This window comes from Ochotona princeps, chromosome 6 (assembly GCF_030435755.1).
Source record: "Ochotona princeps isolate mOchPri1 chromosome 6, mOchPri1.hap1, whole genome shotgun sequence".
In the NCBI taxonomy this organism is placed as follows: domain Eukaryota; kingdom Metazoa; phylum Chordata; class Mammalia; order Lagomorpha; family Ochotonidae; genus Ochotona; species Ochotona princeps.
The window spans coordinates 42247347-42269487 of NC_080837.1; the positions used below are offsets into that span (position 1 = coordinate 42247347).

The following is a 22141-nucleotide window of genomic DNA, read 5'->3' on the forward strand; positions in this document are numbered from 1 at the left end:
ATCCAAATAAAATATGAATTAATAGTGATGTGTATCAATATTGGTTCATTAGTTATGAAAAATGTACTATCAAACTGGCTGTATAGAAACTGACTATGAACCTTGCAACTTTGCTGTAAATCTAAAATGATTCTAAAAGGATTTGCCTAGCATTTTAGACACCATTTAAGATGCTGACATGCCATATCAGAATACCTGGGTTTGTTATCCAGCTCCAGGTAATGACTCAGCTTTCCTGATAATATGGACCCTGGAAGGCAGTGGTGATGGCTTCAGTAATTGAATTCCTGACATTTACATGAAAGATCTAGACTGAATTCCTGAATCCCAGTCTTGTCCCAGCCCAGTCTCCAGCTATGGCAAGTATTTAAGAAGTAAACGAGGGAACAAAAGGCTCTCTAAGTCCATTTCTCTCTGTCTTAATCTCTTTTCCTCTTCCCTCACCTCCCCCTACTTCTTTCTCTCCCTTCCTCCTCCTCTACCTGTCTTTCTCTCTTTTCTTTCTCTACCTCTTGACTAAATACATATATAGATAAAGAGATGGGTAATGTTTTTTCATGAACTTTTTGAAACCCTCTCATTTATTTTATGTACATGTGGTATGAATACACACACACACACACACACACATATACATATTAGACCTTCTCGGTACTTGAATTCAGTCAATTGCTAATAGAAAATATTGGAAAAAAGTTTCTGTGTTAAACATGCACATACTTTTTTCCTGTCATTATACTTTAAACAATATAGTATTGACAGTTATTTGTGTTGCATTTACATTATTCAGAAAATATAAAGAATTTTTTTAAAGATTTATTTATTTTATTACAAAGTCAGATATACAGAGAGGAGGAGAGACAGAGAGGAAGATCTTCCGTCCAATGATTCACTCCCCAAGTGAGCGCAACAGCTCGTGCTGCACCAATCTGAAGCCAGAAGCCAGGAACTTCCTCCAGGTCTCCCACGCGGGTGCAGAGTCCCAAGGCTTTAGGCCATCCTCAGCTGCTTTCCCAGGCCACAAGCAGGGAGCTGGATAGGAAGTGGAGCTGCCAGGACTAGAACCGGCACCCATATGGGATCCCGGCTCGTTCAAGGCGAGGACTTTAGCCACTAGGCCACGCCACCTGGCTCAAAATATAAAGAATTTAGAGATGATTTAAAGTATGTGGGAAGATGTGCAGTGTTAATATAGATGCTGCACTGTTTCATAAAAAGAATCTGACTGGCCATAGTTTGGGGATTCATGGGGGTTTCTGGACCCAATCCTCTCTGGATACCCAATAATCACTATATTTATTTTTTATTATACACAAGATTATTTTAAACATAAGTAAATGTGTACGTATGTATAAATTATATGTATGGTTTATTGTTATGGAATATATACTACTCCTTAGCTTGGAAAAGCTAAAAAAAAAAAAATCCAAATTTTGCCCAGCACAGTGGCCTAAAGGCTAAGGTGCTTTTCTTGAACATGCCAGGATCCCATATGGTCGCTGGTTCTAATCCCAGCGGCCCCGCTTCCCATCCAGCTCCCTGCTTGTGGCTTGGGAAGGCAGTTGAGGACGGCCCAAAGCCTTGGGACCCTGCACCTGCATGTGAGACCTGGAAGAGGCTCCAGGGTCCTGGCTTCGGATCAGCTCATCTCTAGCCTTTGCAGTAACTGGAACAGTGAATCAGTGGACGGAAGATCTTCCCCTCTGCCTCTCCTCTATATATCTGACTTTGCAATAAAAATAAATAAATCTTTTTAAAAATCCAAATTTTAGGATAATTAATAGTCTAAGAATAATATTAAATTATTTGGTGCAACTTTTCTGTCCAACTAATAAATTCATTTGGTAACTTCTTTACTAGTAGATAATAACATGAAAAGTAAAACAAAATATTGTGATACAAATTTTATTTACTATAGTTACTGAGAGTAAACTGTGAGGATACATTTGAATTCTCCTGGCTTGCTCCACAAAATTTGAGCAATTTCTACTTGGAGGTGTGATGACTGAAAAATGATCACAGAATTAGAACCTAAACTAACATATATCTCTAGAGGAAACAATTTTGTGGAGAAAATAATCTGTGTTAATTCTTGAAGATGTCATGGACTATTTGAAAGGAATATCTCCCTGCTGATAACACCAAATTTGAAAACATTTCTCATAAAGCGTTTGGTTAAGACTTCCCTTTAGCCCTCATCTATCTTTCTCAACTTATTGATGTTATTGATTCCCAAATTGATGGATGATTAAAGATTGTAAAGTGTGGCTTCAGAACAGCAGGTTTTCTGGATAGGGTTTGAGATAATTGAAGTGCAGGACTAATTCATAACCCTTTTTTCGTTATGTTAATGATTACTTGCTAACTATCTCTTCATATGGATCTTCAGCTGTCACCTAAGGAAAGATGATCCTGTCTTATTTCATATTACTCTGTTTTCAAAAACCCCAAATGATGCTCAATGACTTTTGCATCACCTTTTGTATCATATATATATTTTTAAAAAGATTTATTTATTTTCATTACAAAGTCAGATATACAGAGAGGAGGAGAAACAGAGAGGAAGATCTTCCATCCAATGATTCACTCCCCAAGTGAGCCACAACGGCTGGTGCTGCGACGATCCAAAGCCGGGAACCAGGAACCTCTTCCGGGTCTCCCACGCGGGTGCAGGGTCCCAAAGCATTGGGCCGTCCTGGACTGCTTTCCCAGGCCACAAGCAGGGAGCTGGATGGGAAGTGGAGCTGCTGGGATTAGAACCGGCGCCCATATGGGATCCCAGGTGTTCAAGGCGAGGACTTTTAAGTGCTAGGCCATGCCGCCGGGCCCTGTATCACATATTTTCTAGTGTAGTGATACTTCCAAAATGCAACTGTAAGCCATTGGGTTGCAAGCAAATTTTGCTAGGGACACAAACTATGAATTAAAGCAATGATCACTTCAAGATAAAACTTTCTTTTCCCTCTCTTTTAAAATAGAATGAAAGTAGGTCAATGAAATTTGGGGTATTTTAGAGGATGTACAGTATTGTATTGTTTGCCAGTAGCTAATTTACAATTACAGAGCTCCATGAATATTGAAATGATTCAGTTTCCCATTATAAATGTATGTGGCAGTTTGGTTGTTGATCAGTTTATGAAGTTAATGCAAATGGAACTGTCTTCCTGTCAGCATTTGAAATCTATAATGCAGTCATGTTGTATATTCAGGGACAGGCCATTGACAGTCAATTAACAAGTTTGATTGGTATGTCAACTCATTCTTTTGAATTGTTAATAGTATGTTAATAGCATTCCTTTCTTTGTGCAGTCCCATTTGCAGCTTCACAGTTACAGCTATTTTTTATAATTCTGAGTAACCTAAAATAGTGCCTTAATAATAGATTATTAAACACCTGTCTAGTGTAGCTTAGGGAGGTTTTTCTAGACTGGGAGTTTGCAGTGGATCCCTTTGATATTCAAATCAACAAATGATAGCCTTTTTATTCAAAACGTAAATTCTTTTGATGGTTAGCTTGTTAAGAAATATTCATCTCTAGTCTGACCTGATCTGGTTTCCCATGGAAAAGATCTGATGCCGTTTGAAGGTTCATAAATGGAATGCCAATGACAATTTGTTGTTGACGTTCTGCCTCCCCAGCCTCAGATGCTGCTGGTTGATGTGCTGCTCTAGCTTCACCAAATAATCCTTCCAGGTAAATGATCTATGAATTGATCAGATAGTTCAAATCAAAGAGGGTTCATCTGTGGTCTGGATTTTTAGGCTTGGGGGAGGGGGGTTACTTAAAAGGTGTGTCAAAATTGACAGATGAATCTTAAGGAATAGAAAGATAGGAGAAAGCATAAATGTGGGAATATTTTAAATGACTAGCATATTACTTAGAGTTTTGAAAACCTTCAAATGTCTATCAAATCTGTACCCTATAGCAGATTTATTTCTACCTTGGTTTTTGTTACAGTTTTGTGTTGTCTGTGTGCCCAGGTTTACTCTCACTTTTCTGGGGAAGTTGATGAGACAGTAAATGTATTTTTCCCGAATGGTGCTTTGGAATAAGGTTGTGAGTTCATTTGCACAGCCATGTTTTATTCATATAGTTCCTGTACACCAGAATATAAGAATCTGCCATTTCTCTCGCCTAAAAAAATTACATATACCAAGGAAGCAGTAAAAATTTTATTCCCTTTTGCCCTTGTTCTTTACTTTGTTTGATGATATGTTCCATGACCTACTATTTATATTTAATTTCACTGGCAGAAATTGCTTTATAATAATGGGGAGGAGGGAGGAATCCTACTGATGTAGTTTAGAAATTTAGTTACTGTGTTTCTGTCCTATAACTCAGTAATCTGGGAGAGTAATTTGCATGTGTGTGGATTTTAGACTTCCAAGATACTTGAAGATTGTTCGTTGAGTACCCTTTGTACACAAAAAAGGAAACTGAGGTGCTACCTCACAGCTTGTTGGTACAGACCTAGGTCTGTACTCCTAAGCCTGTGCACATCTTGTTTGCTACCTTTAGAAACACAAAGAAGCTCATTTAAATATTTATACAATTCTAATGTACATTTCTCAACTGGATATAGAAATTTGCCAAGGGTTTTTTTTATCTGTTACATAAGAATCTTTATACTACAGTATGTGATTAATAGCTATACTAGCACTAAAAAAAGAGTTTTAAAGATTATGGTTCTTTGTTTACAGTAAGCTTGGAGGACAGAAGGAATAAAAGAAATTAATTTCTGACTTAGATGTATTTTTTCACTGACTGCTGTCATGCAGACTGTGGAACTTGTGACCTATTTTCCAGATGGGGAGAGGAGAAAGAAGAGAATCACAAAACTGATTGCTGACAGATTTTGCTGTGTCACCCTAAGTAACTACAGCAGCGATTCTCAAGGTCTGTTTCAGAGGTCATTGGTGTTAACAAGGAAGTGCTTGCCAACAAGTTTCCATAGCCAGTGTAGGGGATGAAGACACATATGGCCTTTAGGAGATTACGAAAGGTCCTTCAACAAAGAAACTTATTTGTCACTCTTTAACCCAGAACTTACAAAACTATTCTGAACACAAAAATTTTGTCAATTTTGGTTTCTTTTAAAACCAATTAACAACTTTCATGAAAATCTGAGGACAGAACTTCCTTGGGAAATTAATTTCTCAAAGCTGTTAACTTCCTTGTGTATACACAGAGCTAACAATAGCACCTATTGGCATGACAATTAAAGGAGATAACATAAGTAAAGCATGTAAAACACTGTGTTATACAGGTATTTACTGTTGGTATTATTTATTGGTAGTAACATTGTTAATGTTTTTCTTATTTAATGAGATCAGTGTCATAGTTTTATTGAGTTTAGGTTTCCTGGGTGTTCATATTAAGAAACTGAATGCAGTACAAGGGCATTAGACAGGGACTCCAGATTTTATGAGTCAATAAATTAAAGCACATGTGAAGGGGAGGAGCCATACAAGCTGTTAAATTACAAAGCACAATGGTATGTGCAGCTTCAAACTTAAGAACCAAAGGTCTGTAGGAGTATTGAGTACAAGGATCTATTGCCAACATCAGGAGGCCCCAGTGATCATTACTTAGGAATTGAGAAGTATCTGGACATGTGGAAAAGCACCTGCAGAGGAGTCATGACATGAATCTAACTAGTGTATCAGGGAACTCAGAATAAATAGAGCATCTTGGAAGTGGCAAGGGGAGGTGACACAGTACACTGGTTAACAAGAATCCAAGTTCTGAGACTCCTAAATTTGTAATTTATCTTGTGAACAGCAAAGGGAGTAGGGAATTATTTTTGAAAATTTTTGTATGTTTATTTTGAAAGGGAGAGAGGAAGATGAGAAAGAGGACAACAGGGACACACAGAGAGAGATAGAGAGAAAGAAATCTGTCATCCATTATCTGAAGCCAAGAGCCCAGAACTTAATCCTGGTCACCTGTGTGGGTTTCAAGAACAACCTCATGACTTGAACCATCATTTGCTGTCTCACAGGATACATATTTGCAGGAAGTAGCATCAGAAGCAGAGCATCAGGGCACTAGAACAAAGTACTGTGATGTAGGATGAAAGTACACCAAGAGGCAACTTAAGTAATATATCAAATGCCTGATCCAGTACAGAATTGGAACACATGAGCGTAATATCAACCTTATTTTTAAGAAAATAGCTATGGCTGAAGGAATAAAAGAGAAAAAGAGACAGGCAAAATGTTTAGAGTTAGGATTGAGGTGGTTGTGGGAATGAATTGGACATATAAGGTTAAAGGCATCTCCGAGATAAAATTGACAAGAATCTATCACCACTTATTTGGGAGAGGGGAATGAAAAATAGAAAACCTGGGATCAGGTGTGGTAGCCTGCGGCTTGGGTCCTCACCTTGTATGCACCAGGATCATATATGGATGCCGGTCCTCTCCCGGCAGCCCCACTTCCCATGTCTCCTTCTCTCTGTATATCTGGCTTTCCAATAAAAATAAAATAAATGTTTAAAAAAGAAATAGAAGAACAAAGGATAAAGTTGGCAAAGTTTAGGAGATTGCATAAATAATTATTCCACTTAGTTTTTAAAATTGAGATGACAAGTTTTTTTGTTTTTTTTTTAACTGTTTCCTTTGTCTATAATCTCTCAGCACTTTTACAAAAGTGATGCTCTTCCTGTAGGAAGTAATCAAAGCTATGTGTCAATGCGTTGCTTGGCACAACTCATAAAAAACACTACTATCACAAATGAATAGTGGCTCAGTAGATAACATTTTGGAAGTAAAAGGAAATAAACATTTAGAGATTGGATTTGAAGCACCACAGACATAATGATATCCCCTTACTTACTCTCTTTCTTTCCCACTCTGCTTCCTTCTCTCTTTCCTTTTTTTTAGTTTTTGATATAACGGATTTTAAATTTACATTGCAGTAAAATAAGGTTTACTATTTCACCTGTTAAGAGTAAAAAATCATGAGCAAAAAAAAAAAATCCCAGTTTAATGGGAATATAGACAAAAACTATAAACAATAATTGAATGGAAAAATGACCATTTCACCTATATACAGTAAATTTTAAAGTAATTACAGATCATTAAAGCTATAGTATTGTAACATTAAGTCTCAGAATTGTATCTAACTTACATTGTATCTATATAAAAACATAAAAATTCTAAAAATTAAAAATAGTCTCACACAGATTCATGCTCAAAAATTGGTGCCTTATCTACATATTCAGAAACATTACACATGGCTTTTATAGTAGTAAACCTTTGATATTTGATAATGTGAGTTTATGAAATGAATTGATAATAGATTAATAAAAGATGTATTATGTACAGAGGTGCATCACAGGAAATTGTGTACCTAGGAATTCAATGAGATTTAGAAGCACATCTACTTTCTTTACAATTCTGGGAGAAGGTTTAGATGAGTCTTAGGTGAGATGGATGAATGGGCTGAAGAATGGATGATAACTCCTGCCAAGGTCCATCTGGACTCTGGGTACAGTGTTTAGTCTTCCTTACTGCAGTATAAACCACTGCCTCTTGCTATCTCAGGAAGGCGCTCACACAGTTGATCTGAAGGATCCAGCCTTGTGGTAGATAGAGGAAATTCAGAGAAAGGTCTGTTCTACATTTACAGCTTTGTAAGCTCTGTCAGTTCAAAGTAAATGTGCATACCACAGAGTCATATTTTGGGATATTAATTTCTGAGTTCCAGATCTCTTTCAAAGCACATGATATTTTATTAGATGTATTATTTCATCTATCTTCCTTTTTTCTCCTATTCATCCTTTCTATTTTATCATTAAATATCTTTCTATTTCCCAATTTACCCCCCTCGTTGATACAGAATAGATTCTTATTGAGTGGTCTAGGTGTATAACAATTGAAAAAGCTAGCACTTGATTGCCTTCTTAAAATGCAAATTCAAAATATTCAGCAATGTTAGTTGCGAAATAGTGTGTTGAAATTTTCATTTAATGTTTCTTATAGTTTTAAACCTTGAAATTTCACTGACCCGCAGAATATATTTGATCTACCATGCTACATAAATATTAATCAAAAAATAAATCCAAAATTTTAGTTTGATGTTTATTAAATAACACTTTCTGTGATTTATGCAATATTTCACATTGTGGTGGGGACATGTCAAATCATCTACTTCAAGATTCAGCTTCTCTTCCCTGCTTTAGGACTCTTGTTAGTGTGACCTTCTCTTTCAAAACAGAGGAAGTTCTAGCTCTAAAGGCACTAGGTCAAAACTTACACAGCTTATCAGATATTGGTAAACTGTTCTTCTTGCCTCATATTGTGTTTATAAGAATCTTAATATACTTTTATGTCTGCCAGTTTTCCATCCCCTAACACATCACAAAAACTTAAGTAATAATTGAAAAGACATTATCAATTCCAAATTCAGAACTAATATGCTATTTTGAAAATTCTTCTTTCACTCCCAAATTGAGCATCACATTACTTGCTACTACCCACTTTATTTTAGCAATACCAAGATTATAAATCTCACATACAAAGAGACGAGAAGTAAAAAAATAACCACTATAAAACCATGGAAGGTCTTAAAAGTTTTAATGATTATTCAATCTACTATAAAGAATTTTGCATAAAATAATTTATCCATGTCTGTTTTACTCTCAGGAATGTAGCTTTTACTAGATATTTCATTAAGTATCTCTACTTTTGTATATCTAACATTTCTTTTTTTATGTAGAGAATTTATATTTTGAAAAGAAAATGGAACCACAAAAAAATTCTCCCCTTTCTCAACCTATTTTATTTAAATACCCCAACTGTTTGAATCTAGATCTTTTTTTCTAATCACAAATCTTTCATAATTTTCTAGTAAGCCAGAATCTCTTTGGCTGGTAGAATAATTTCCATCATTGAAATTAGGAGATAAGAGGATTTTTTTTAAAAGATGAAGACAGCATTTTGTTTTTTTTAATAGCTGAGTAGTATTCCATGGAGTAGATGAACCATAGCTTTCTTATCCAATCCTCTGCTGATGGGCATTTTGGCTGCTTCCATGTTTTTGCAATTACTGATTGTGCTGCTATGAACATAGGAGTGCATGTTGGTTTCTCATAAAACAAGTGTTCTGGATATATTCCTAGGAGTGCTATTGCTGGATCATACAGTATGTTGATTTTGAGTTGTTTAAATGTTCTCCATACTGATTTCCATAGAGGCTGTACCAGCCCCACCAGCAGTGGAGTAGGGTTCCCTTTTCCCTGCAACCTCGCCAACAAGTGTTGTTGGTGCTTTTATTCATGTGGGCCAGTCTTACTGGTATTAGGTGGTACCTCATTGATGTTTTAATTTGCATTTCCCTTATTGCCAGGGAACTTGAGCATTTTTTCATATGTTTATTTGCCATTTGGGTTTGTTCCTTTGTGAAGTGTCTGCCCATTTCCTGTGCTCATTTCTTGAGTGGCTTGTTTGTTTTGACATTTTGGTTGTTTTGTAGTTCTTTGTATATTCTGGAGATTAGCCCTCTATCACCCAAATGGGCCAAACTGGAAACCATAATGCTAAGGGAAATGAGCCAATCCCAAAAGGTTAAATACCACATGTTTGCCTTAATTTAAGATGATATGATGTTATGTATAACATGTTATGTTATGTATGTTATATGTTGTGTAAAAACTAAAATTGAAATGTCAATGAGGTGGTCACAGAAGGTGGTTAAGAACTCGCATTTATTTTTAACATATTGGTTACTCATTACTATGTCAATTCCATAATGATGTAAATTTTTGCTGATGGTATGTTGGAGCTTTTAGTTGATCGGGATGATACTCTGCTGGCTCTGTCTTCAGACCAGAGAGGGTATATCTAAGAAGCCGTTGAACTTGACTGGACAATAAGATGCTGGACTCTATGTTTGGTATATGCTTGCAATGGGGGAATCTCAACTGAACTTGAACTGTGGTTATGCAACAAGGTGGAGGAATCCACCATGGTGGGAGGGTTTGGGGAGGGGTGGGGAGACTCCAAGTACCTATGAAACTGTGTCACATAATACAATGTAATTAATGAATTAAAAATTTAAAAAAAGATGAAGACAGGAAGTAATGTTTCTGAAAGTGTGGGGACAATCCTGCTGTTCAACAGAAAGAGCACATTCCCAGTGCAGTCACATTCTACATTAACCTTTGTTTTCCTGTGAACTACTTCCTCGACAAACTAGCACAGTGAAACCAGGTGAAAGAACTAAAAGTAGTATTCGTAAGAGAAAAGGTGAGACTAGTAAAGATGTAGATATTGAGCGTTTTTTTTTTTAACTTAGAGTATAAAGATCATTGCAAACCAATAGAATAGTAAAATATATCCTATGAGGTGTTTCTCTCCACAAGCCAATTGAAGCCAATTTTTTATAACCCTGAAGTTTTTACTAGTTATTCGAAGCAAAGAAATTCATTTCCAATGAGTTAGGAAATCCAGATTTATCTTTTGACTTTGTAAAAGTTACTTGGTGGCAAGAGTTTCAGTAATGAAAGGCGGCAGGTCAGGATTTATGCTCCACTGTTGGCATATGAAATTACAGAACATCATTCAAACAAAATCTATAATCCAAATCTAAGTCCTTTGCAAGTAGGGTGAAATTTTATTATTTTGTGATGATTTTATTCTTGCTGGATTAGGTCATGTACTATAGCAGTAAGAAGCGGATAAAGTGTATAGAACATGCAAGATCAAAGCTGTGTTTTTACCAATATACCACAATGACCATGTACTGATCAACAAAAAGTGCTGTGGAAGTCAGAATCTCATTTCCTTACATTATTCCTACAGCATCCTGAATGACACTTAGGGATTCAATTTACCAAAAGAAAGGGATTTTGCCCCTTAGTGTGGAATGGGGTGTATAAGCTGTGGTCCTCCGTAATTCAGGCAAATGAAATCATCAAAAGAGAGTTTGTTTCAACATGAAAATCACTGGCATGAACAAGGAGAGAAAAATCTAATCATATCCTTGTTCTACCGTTAAGCTTCTGACTCCCTCCTTTTCTATCAAACAAAAGTGTTTTTACAGATAAGACAAATTGTTCTCAGGGAAGGTCTACATGGCCATAAAAGCAAGCTCATAAATTTATTTTAAAGCACCAGCTCCTAAAGTATGTTTGCATAGTAAAGTATGGACCAGGCCAAAATTCAGGCTTCAACGTTTTCTCCTTGTTGTCACCTCATTAAGCTCCCCAGGTCCAAGTCATGCCTCCGACAAGTCACAGGTATGGTGCCACTAATTAAGAAGAAGGGGCTCATTACCAGCCCTCATTAACATCAGTTGGAGTTTTAAAGCCAAATCCCTGGACTGCAAATTTACCCCCTTAATGTTCAAAACAGGTGGACAAATAAAATCATTTAAATGCCTGTATCATAGGGTAGTGCAAATGTGCTCTCTAAGGTGAACAAACTGCTTGCTGCAGTCTGGCACTAATTCTCTGTTTTAAAAAAAAAGAAGAAAAAAGAAAGAAAAAACAGTGCAATGAAGAAAAATGCTATTTGGAAGGACAGCACTGATGAAAAAGGGGGCTGAGAGAGGAACAATAACTGAATATTCACAAAGTCACCTGAGTAGGTGTCATCTTCAGTGTGAAGATATTGAAGAAAAGACAATTAACAAAAGATCATTTGAAACAGAGCCTGACAATTGAATGTTCCAAACATTATTTGAATTAATGAATTAAAAAATACCATGCTCACCTGTGTATTTTAATCCATTAATGAAATTTCTCTCTCAGACTCAGCATTTGTTTGAAAGTACCCCGAATACCCCGAATCATATTCCTTAAGCCATCTTCTATAATTGTAATATCTTATTGATAAAACTAAATTGTTTTTATTATAGTAGTTTCTTGAGTTAAGTTATTCCAAATGCGTAATTGTGTAAAGTTAAAATATGTTGATTTGGTTAATTTGAGTTCACGGAAGTGTAAATCCTACACTTGATCTTAGCCAAAAGACTGAGAAGCGATAGGAAGTTTAAGTCCTATGGAATTAGTATTTGAAATATTAAGCCATATTTTCTTGCATCTGATAATACTTAGTAAACTCAGAGGCTAAAGATTCTTTAAAAGTTGCTATATTTATTTTCCTCCACTTGAAAGCATGGGGAGGAGAGGTGGGAGGATGGAGGAGAGAGAAAATTCAGTTCCCTCCCAAGTTTTCCATCACACCCAGGAGGGAGCATGAGCCTTCATTTGGCTCCCCCACATGGGTGGCAGAGGCCCAGGCACTTAGCTATCTTGATGCATTGTCAGGAAGCTGGATCTAGTGCAGGACTTAAACCATCACTCCGAGAAGGGATGCCTTGTCCAAAGTGATGACTTAACCTGTTGTGCTATTACCTTACCCCTGAGGCTGACCAGTTTTTTTTTTTAACTCAATTTCTACTTTCCTTCATAGTTTCTTTCTTCCTAACCACAAAGTAAACAATAACCCAGAAATATTTATGACTGGTTGTCCCTAAGTTAGCTATGGATTACACACTGGTTTTATTGAATGATCAATTATAGGATGGATTCTTTCATAAACTGTCCATATTTCCCCTAGGTGGACACAGTGTTCATAGGTAGATAACATTAATGATGCTGTATACCATATTAGCCTGCTCCCAGAAGTATAATGACTTTGCTCTAAATTTTTAATGTTTCAAATTCCTTTATGAAATTATTGTCAGTAGCAGCTACAAGATCACAGGATACTGTCCCTGGAGGAGACTCCGAGAATTTCTAGTTAAACCCCACATTTTGCTGAAAAAAAAAAAAAAACCTGATTTTGAAAGCATTTGATTTTTCCCAGGCCCATAGGTTCAATAGCACCCTGTCTGGAGTGTTTTCTTGGGATCTCTACTTCAGCTAACTGAACACAGTAATAGGTCTCCTCACATCCGCATCCCAAACTCTTTGTTTCACATTCCAAAGTGATTTCAAATTTGTGGCTAATCAGAATGAAAGAAATCCTGGAAGAAATATTGTTTTGGATATATGGAAAAATCACCTCTTTCACATAAGTTAGGCTTGCCTTACCTCCTTATAAGCATTAACTTTTCATCTTTCACCTGCTTAAAAATTGAAAGACGGTACGAATAAATGTATAGATGCTTCATAGGATGAATAAATTGTGTGAGTTGGAGAAGAGAAAATGAATGTATTCGTGAAAGAACGAGCACATCAATCAGAGGCTGCATGGTGTTTGCACCAGAGTGTCCCGGGGACACCTCCCCCATCAATCACGCAGGAAGTTCCCCAGCTTTCAGAAAGAGAAAAAGATTTTATACTAATGTGCCACACAAAAAGTTTAGTGTTTAAAAAGATCACTCAAGGGACACTTCCAGTTCCTTGAAGGAAGAAAATTTGGAAGAAAGAAAAAATGTTACAGAAAGTCATAATTTGGAATTTTAAAGATGCTAATTGCATAATGAATCATTGTCATATATTAAAGGATTAGTTAAACATCATATGGCACTTCCCACTCTTATCCATGAATTTAATGCTTATATTCATACACATCTTCTGCTATAAAAACACTTCCAACAAAGAAAAGCTCAGGAGGGTTTGGCGTCACTCTTGAATTCTACCAGACTTTTAAAGGAGCTTAAGCTAAAAGAAGAAAAAACCTTGTTTTTTCCCCGGAGCTTTCATCATCATACTGCTTTCTAATCCAATGCTGCTATTTTTCTTCAGTGTTAAACATACAAACATTTAGCGGAAATAAATCAATTTGTGAATAATCCATGCCAAAATTATTAGTATAATACAAACTATTACATTAACTACTATTCTGAGGTAGCCTACATACTGGTAATGCAAATAACCTGAGTTATTTAGTTATTTAGTTATTACATTATTTAGTTGTTAAGATGCAAAATAGGAAGGCTGCAGTGACAGAGCTTCAGAAACAACACTGCCTATTCTCAAATTTTTAAGCAGATAAAGAAAACCACAAAATGTGAAAAGTTTTTCAAAGATGTAGGTACTGGAATTACTCCCCAGGAGGCTAAGTTCTCAGAGTATTTGTTCCTGAGGGTGGTATGCTATTTGCATAGATAATCAAAGTGGGAAAACATATTGGAACATCTTAATAAAATGTTGCCTAGCAATGAGGAAAGGCAGTCACTGCCCATATAACACTTTTGTAGGCAGCCAGTACTTCTTACCATGCAGTTACGACAGCAATACCTCATTTACTGCTTAGCAATCACTCTCTGCATTGAATTCTCAAATGAGCAAACTTCAAGAAAACTGTTTAAAGATTACCATCAAAGTGAAATTGTGGGGGAAAAAACTCCAGATAGGAAAATAATACCTAAATGTACCAATTCTATTCAAGAAAATCCTTATTAATTGTGATGCACAATATGAAATATATGATATTGAGACGACCAAGATAGTCATATACAGACACTTGGGTTATTCCCTCTCATTCATTGAATATATTTTAAAAGCTTCCTTTTTTTTCCTTTGGAAAGGCATATTTACAGAGAGAAGGAGATACAGGGAGAGAGGGTCTTCCATCCACTTCTCCACTCCTCAAATGGCCACAATGGCAGGAGCTGAACCAATCTGAAGCCAGGATCCAGGTGCCTGTTCTAAGTCTCCTACATAGTTAGAGGGGTCCAAAGACTTCCCAGGCCATAAGCAGAAAGCTGGATTAAAACTGTAGAAGCCAGGACTAGAACTGGCACCTATATGGGATGCTGGTGCTGCAAGTTAGATGATTAGTCTGATGAACCACCAGCTTAGCTCCACTGATTGAATATAACTTCAGATTCTCTGTCAGTTGTTGGTAATTGAAATATCCTTCCAAAATACGTAATATAATCTTTCCAATATCTGATCTAAATCTTCACCCACAGACATAGAACCTTGTCATTATCAATAACATCAACAATATCTAGCCCTCTATAAAATGTCATTTAGACCATCTCATTCTCTGATTGGCAATTTCTGTCTTTCCAGTTCATTCCCTACGGTACTCTTCTATGGAACCTATAGTCATTAATCCTACTTTTATTAGCCCTTCTAAGTCCCATCTTTTTTAGTTTCCTTTCGTGCTCTCTTTCTTCCTTTCTCTGCATAAAGCTCATGGTATATCATTTGATCATCAGCCTCCCTCAATTATGCTCTTTCTACAAAACCCCATCTCTGGTGAAGTAAAATTTACTTCCCACTTTCGTATACACATAAGCACACTCATGCTGACTGGTCTTGCTTAAAATTTGTGAACATTTATCCTGAGAACTTTATGCTAACCCAGCAGTCTAATTAAACTTTCTTATCCATCCGATCTCTAATGCTCCTTGATGATTATTTCACATTTTTCTGAGCTCCTACAAGGTTTTACCACTTCCTTCTACTTTTTTACTCACTGTTGACAACCTTAATTCACTGAGAAAATGGAAAAAATCAGAGGAAAATTATTACACTCTCCCTTGCCACATTTAGTATTGCATCTGTGAACTGTCTCTGTACATATCCAAGGCCAGTTTTTAGTCAGGGAGACTTACAGACCAAACAGGCTACAGATCAAATTAATCTTTGCCTATAGGCTTTGTAAGGTACACAGTACCAGATTTTAAGTTTGGTTTCTCCTTGTGAATTAACCTCAAAGTAAATGTAACTGAATGATCATGTCATTGTAGAAGTGGTCAGAACCACATGAATTATTTGGCTTGTCTCCTTATTGCACAGGTTGAGAAACAAAGAAGTCAATGACTTTCCAAATGATATATATTTTTATTTGATCTTAAATTCTTCTTAACTTTTTCCACTTTTATTTAATGAAAACCAGACAGAGTGAGATCCTCCTGCTGGTTCAATTCCCAAATTTCTTAAAAGCTACGGCTAAGCCAGGCTGAAGGCAGGAGCCCAGAACTCAGTACTTGTCTCCCTATTGGGTAAAGACCAGGTATTTGAGCCAATACATATTGCCTCCAGGGTCTGAATTAATATGATTCTGATTTTGAAGTATAGCCAGGATTTGAAGCCGTGCACTCCAATATGAGATGTAGACATCTAAAGCCATGATTCAACTGCTAAACCAAATTTCCATTGCCTCCCCACTTTATTTTTTATGCTTATTTATGTCTCTGTGGAAACAGGTTTAGAGAGAGAAATATCCTCCATCTGCTGGTTCGCTTTCCAAATGGCCCACAGGCAGAGCTGGACCAGCCTGAATCCAGGAACCTGGAACCTCTTCCAGGTCTCCCACCTGTTTCAGGGACCCAGAATTTGGGCCATTCCCCACTGTTTTCCCATGTCATCAGAAGGGATCTGGAAGTAGAGCCTTCAGGACTTGAACCTGTACTCATATGTGATGCCGGCGCTACAAGTGGAGACTTAACTGTACTGCACCTTGGTGCTCCTTCCCACTGTATTTTTAAAGTGAGAAATTAGAGGAAAGATGGCAGATAATGTTAGAGCAATTTTGCATTTTTTTTTATGAAACAGCAAAAATTAACAAAGATAAACAAAACAAAAGTGTGAGAAACGCTATAATTAAAGAAGAATCAAAAGGTGTTATTTAAACACACAAAATTTATATCAATGTGAAATAAAATTGTGAAACATTAATGCTCCTGCAGAAAGTTATGTGATATGAAGAATTATTTTTTAAGTGTTAAAAAAAACTCACTGATACTGTCTAACATTTATCCTTAATCTGGAGATTTAGAGACTACAGTGAATTAGGGCAAAAAGAGGGGGGGTATACCCATTTCTATATACATACCTGTCCTTGATTGCTTCAATATAATGACTTCATGGTCATTTTAAATTTGTATTTCCCTGATGGCTAATGAACCTGAGCATTTTCCATATGTCTGTTAGCCATTTGAATTTCATCCTTTGAGAAATACCTGTTCATGTCCTTTGCCTATTTTTTAACTGGACTATTTATTTGTTGTTGTTGTTGAGTTGCTGGAGTTCTTTATAGATCCTGGATATTAATCCTCTCTCAGTTTCATAGTTTAAAAATATTTTTTGCCAGTCAGCCAGCTGCCTCTTCATTTTGCTAACAGCTTCCTTTTGCAGTTCAGAAACTTCATAATTTGATGTAATCCCATTTACTTTTCTTTGCTTTGATTACCTGTGCTTCTGAAGGGAAACTGGTAAACTGTCTTCAAAACTGTGGAAATCACTTGCTGATAATTGCAGCCAAAAGAATTTAATGGCCATTAGGGAAAGGACAAAAAATCCTTAGGATCAAAAAAAAAATCCAAAAAAAAAAAAAAAGTCTTGGAATCTAGAATCTAGGATTCTTGAAAAACGTTAATCTCCATGAAAAATGGACTGTGTATTAAGGTCACCAACAAAAGGAGTAAACAAGGAACTTGACTGTCTTGACTTATGATCTAAACAGGTTAATAAATTTTTAAAAATAAAACTACATTTCCCTAGGAATTCAATCATACAGAGATTTTATTTGTTTGTTTACTTAGCAAATTTAGATTTTAAATTGCATGATCAGTGTGGTTCTGAGAATCCTAAGAAAATTCATATAAGACAGTCCCCATTAGTTAACTGTTCGGGGTGCCAGAGAGAACCAAACACATATTGCCACTGGGAAAGGTGTTTGGTCTTACAGTAACTGTATGGAAAATGAAATAGGCTGAACATTAGTTACCATCCAAAATGAAATAATACACAAATAAACTAGATTTCATAGAATTATAAAAAAATATAAATGAACAAATAAAACAGCAGAATTAAGATCCCAGGAGCTTCCTTTTTTGGAATTATTGGACACATAATATGAAGAATGTAAAAAAACAAGAAATCTACTAAAAGTATGCAGATTAAAAAAACCTTTTTTGTTAAGTTTTGTTTTATTCATTTGCAAGGTAATGTTGCAGGTTAAGAGACAGAGAGATTGGTCTTCAATCAGTGGGCTGACTGCCTAAAAGATCAGAATGACTGGTGCTGGGCCAGGCCAAAGCTAGAAGCCAAAAGCTTCTTCTGGTTCTCCCACTTGAGTTCTGGGGCCGAAGCACTTGGGCCACCTTCTGCTGCTTTCTCAGGCACATTAACAGGGCACTGGACTGCAAGTGAAGCAGCTGAGACATGAAGCAGTGCCCATACAGGATACTGGCACTCAGGCAGTGGCTTAATAAAACTATGCTCACAGATTTTTAATTTTTATTTATTTTTTAAGGGTTTGTTTATTTTTATTGGAAAGGCAGAATTATAGAGAAGAAGAAACATGAAAAAGATCTTCCACCTGCTGGTTCACTCCCCAAATGCCTGCAATGGCCAAAGTTGAGCCAATCCCAAGCCAGGAATATCCTCAGGTTCTCCCACACAGGGCAGAATCCCTAGGCTACAAGCAGGGAGCTGGTTGGGAAGTAGAGCAGCTGGGACCCGAACTGGCACCTGTATGGGATGCAGGCACTTGCAAGGTGAGGATTTAGCCACTGAGCTGTTGTTCTGAGCCTGACAGATGTTTTAAAGGAACAAAATATTGATACAAATAAACTTAAAATTCAGAAAATAAGTTAAGCTAAAGATTAGACTTAGTTAACACTCAGCAAACTGGAATACAAAGCTGAAGTCCTTGTGGGAATATACAGCAAGACCAAGTAATGGATAATATGATACAAAATTAAAAAGGCAACCCACAGAATGGGAGAAGATCTTCGCACACGACATAGGTGATAGAGGGCTGATCTCCAGAATATACAAAGAGCTACAAAACAACCAAAATGTCAAAACAAACAAGCCACTCAAGAAATGGGCACGGGAAATGGGCAAACACTTCACAAAGGAACAAACCCAAATGGCAAATAAACATATGAAAAAATGCTCAAGTTCCCTGGCAATAAGGGAAATCCAAATTAAAACATCAATGAGGTACCACCTAACGCCAGTAAGACTGGCCCACATGAATAAAAGCACCAACAACACTTGTTGGCGAGGTTGCAGGGAAAAGGGATCCCTACTCCACTGCTGGTGGGGCTGCAGGCTGGTACAGCCTCTATGGAAATCAGTATGGGGAATATTCAAACAACTCAAATTCAACATACCGTATGATCCAGCAATAGCACTCCTAGGAATATATCCAGAACACTTGTTTTATGAGAAACCAACATGCACTCCTATGCTCATAGCAGCACAATCAGTAATTGCAAAAACATGGAAACAACCAAAATGCCCATCAACAGAGGATTGGATAAGAAAGCTATGGTTCATCTACTCCATGGAATACTACTCAGCTATTAAAAAAAACAAAATGCAGTTCTTTGTGGCCAAATGGGCCAAACTGGAAACCATAATGCTAAGGGAAATGAGCCAATCCCAAAAGGTTAAATACCACATGTTTGCCTTAATTTAAGATGATGTGATGTTATGTATAACATGTTATGTTTTGAATGTTATATGTTGTGTATAAACTAAAATTGAAGTATAGGTGAGGTGGTCACAGAAGGTGACTGGGAACTCGCATTTAGTTTTAACATATTGGTTACTCATTACTATGTCAATTAATTCCATAATGATGTAAATTTTTGCTGATGGTATGTTGGAGCTTTCAATTGACTGGGATGATACTCTGCTGGCTCTGTCTTCAGACCAGAGAGGGTATACCTAAGAAGCCGTTGAACTTGACTGGACAATAAGATGCTGGAGTCTATGTTTGGTATACGCTTGCAATGGGGGAATCTCAACTGAACTTGAGCTGTGGTTATGCAACAAGGTGGAGGAATCCACCATGGTGGGGGGGTTTGGGGAGGGGTGGGGAGAACCCAAGTATCTATGTAATTGTGTCACATAATACAATGTAATTACTGAAGTTAAATAATAAACAATTAAAAAAATATATATTTAAAACAGAGGTCTCTAATATGTCCAATTGTGCTCTAGAAGAAAAGATTAAGAATGGTTTAAAAGTAGAGCTCAGATATATCATGAATGAGGGCATTCCTGATCGAGCCAAGATTTATTATACAGTGGTGCTTGGGCCCCTGCCACCTGTGTGGAAGATCAGAACGAAGCTCAGGGCTGGCCACTGCAGCTGTCTTGGAGTCAATCACTAAATGGAAGATTCTCTCTCATCACTATCCTATGTTCCAAAACAAGTAAAATAAGTCTACAAACTCTACAGAGTTAATTTGTAAGTGTTTTATTTATTCAAAAGGCTGAGAAGAGAAAGAGAGAGAGAGGGTGGAGAGAGAGAGAGAGAGAGATTCATTCCAGGCCCAAACTAAGAGCCTGGAACTCCATCTGGGTCTCCTCCATGAGTGGGAGAGTCCCAAGTACTTGGGCCATATTCTGTTGCTCTCCCCTGGTACTTACATGAGGTAGATCAGAACTGGAGCAGCTAAGGACTGAACCAAGACTTGTATGTGATGCTGGCATTTCAGGTGGCAGCTAAACACACTGTGCTACAATGCCAATGTTAGATTTAAGATTATTTAATCCCCCCAAAAGTAATTTTTTGCTAATGATACTGTGCATTGATTCACTTTTCTAGTGGTCAATTTAGCAATCTTTATCCTGACTAAAATGTCCAATTCCTTCTAATTCATGATCCTGTTCCTAGGAGTTTAAGAAGACAATTTGAAAACAATGATCTTGGTCTCTGTATAATCTATAACAATACTTTGTGTACAGTTTATCTACCATTAGGAAACTAATTATAGCACAAAGCAACCTTGGCATATTTTGCATTAAATAGACTAGTTTATTTGTATATTCACATTTATTGGTCAGAATAAATCTCCATGACCTGTTTGTCAGTGAATAAAGCAGACAACCAAACAGTATGTATCAATACTACCATTCATCTAACTTTACATATACTGATGTTTATATTCAAGTTATTTTGGTTTATACCCAATGCAGTTGCAAAAAATTGAAAAGAGGTCTATGAAGACAATCAGATGGTCAAAAATATTGAAAGTTCTTACACCTAAATATTGGATTTCAGGGAATTTTGCGTTTTCTTTCTAAACATTCCTGTACTGTTTGAATTTTTTAAAGCATAGTAAATAGCATCCAAACACACACACACACGCACACACTCACACATAATATCACTGGCTTGTTGTATCGCAGGTTGTTTTCTAACTCAACATGCAGCCACTATAGTAGTAAAGCATTTTGAGTGGTATTGACAGGACTTTCCACACAACTTTAATTTTATTATTCTTTTTCATATTCATATTTATTCATATTCAATTTTGATTGGTTGCTTATATAGGAATCATTCTGTTACTATTTCCAAATATTACCTAATTAGTGAATGAAATTAATTCCAGTTACCTTATCTATATAGACTAACAGAAGATGTTCTTAAGAGGGAAAGAACCTAGTACAAGGATAAATACCACAAGACCAAAGTATTTTACTGAAAACAACTAAACAACTGTCACTACACTAACATATGTGATCTAGTTTATATAAAAATGAGTGAATACATGAGGATTTCTGGCTACTCCTGATGCTTTGGTCAAACCTATGAAAAATCATTTGGCACAAATGTTCAAATAGAGCTGATTGAAATCAATAATAAAAATGTTGAGGATAGCATGATTTTTCTGAGACATTAAATAAAACACAATAATTCAAGATAGCTTGCTGACTGTAGTTCTCTCAAGGATTTAAGATTATAAAGAATTAACTAGCTGAATTGCTCCTCTTCATTACTTTGTTATGTTAAAAACATAATCATTGGGCATGGCCCCATGGCCTAGCAGCTAAAGTCCTCGCCTTGAACGAGCCCCGGGATCCCATATGGCGCCAGTTCTAGCCCGGCAGCTCCACTTCCCATCCAGCTCCCTGCTTGTGGCCTGGGAAGGCAGCCGAGGACGGCCCAATGCATTGGGACCCTGCACCCGTGTGGGAGACCTGGAAGAAGTTCCTGGCTCCTTGCTCCTGGCTTCGAATTGGTGCAACTCTGTTTTTTTTTTCCTTTAGGGAATATGATGTTTTTATTTTTGTCTAACATGATTTATTCTTATGTCAACTGGGTAAAATAATATTTTTTTCATAATTTATTATTATTATTATTTTATGACATGGTTCCAAAGGCTATGGAATTTCCTTTATCCCTGCCCCAAATCACCCCCACCCCAGAGATTTCTCCTATATTACACAATAGTATAGTTCTTCATAAACGGTCACAAATCCAT

General features: G+C 36.7%; 1 long non-coding RNA gene across 2 annotated transcripts in view; it reads left to right on the top strand.

Annotated features, from left to right (window-relative positions):
- The first annotated feature begins 226 nt into the window (after positions 1–226).
- The window catches only part of LOC131480552 (uncharacterized), a 148658-nt gene continuing 126743 nt past the window's right edge, over positions 227–22141 (top strand). For both annotated transcript variants that reach the window (XR_009245624.1, XR_009245623.1), the window contains exon 1: positions 227–363. This is a non-coding gene — a long non-coding RNA (uncharacterized LOC131480552). The remainder of the gene's footprint in view (positions 364–22141) is intronic.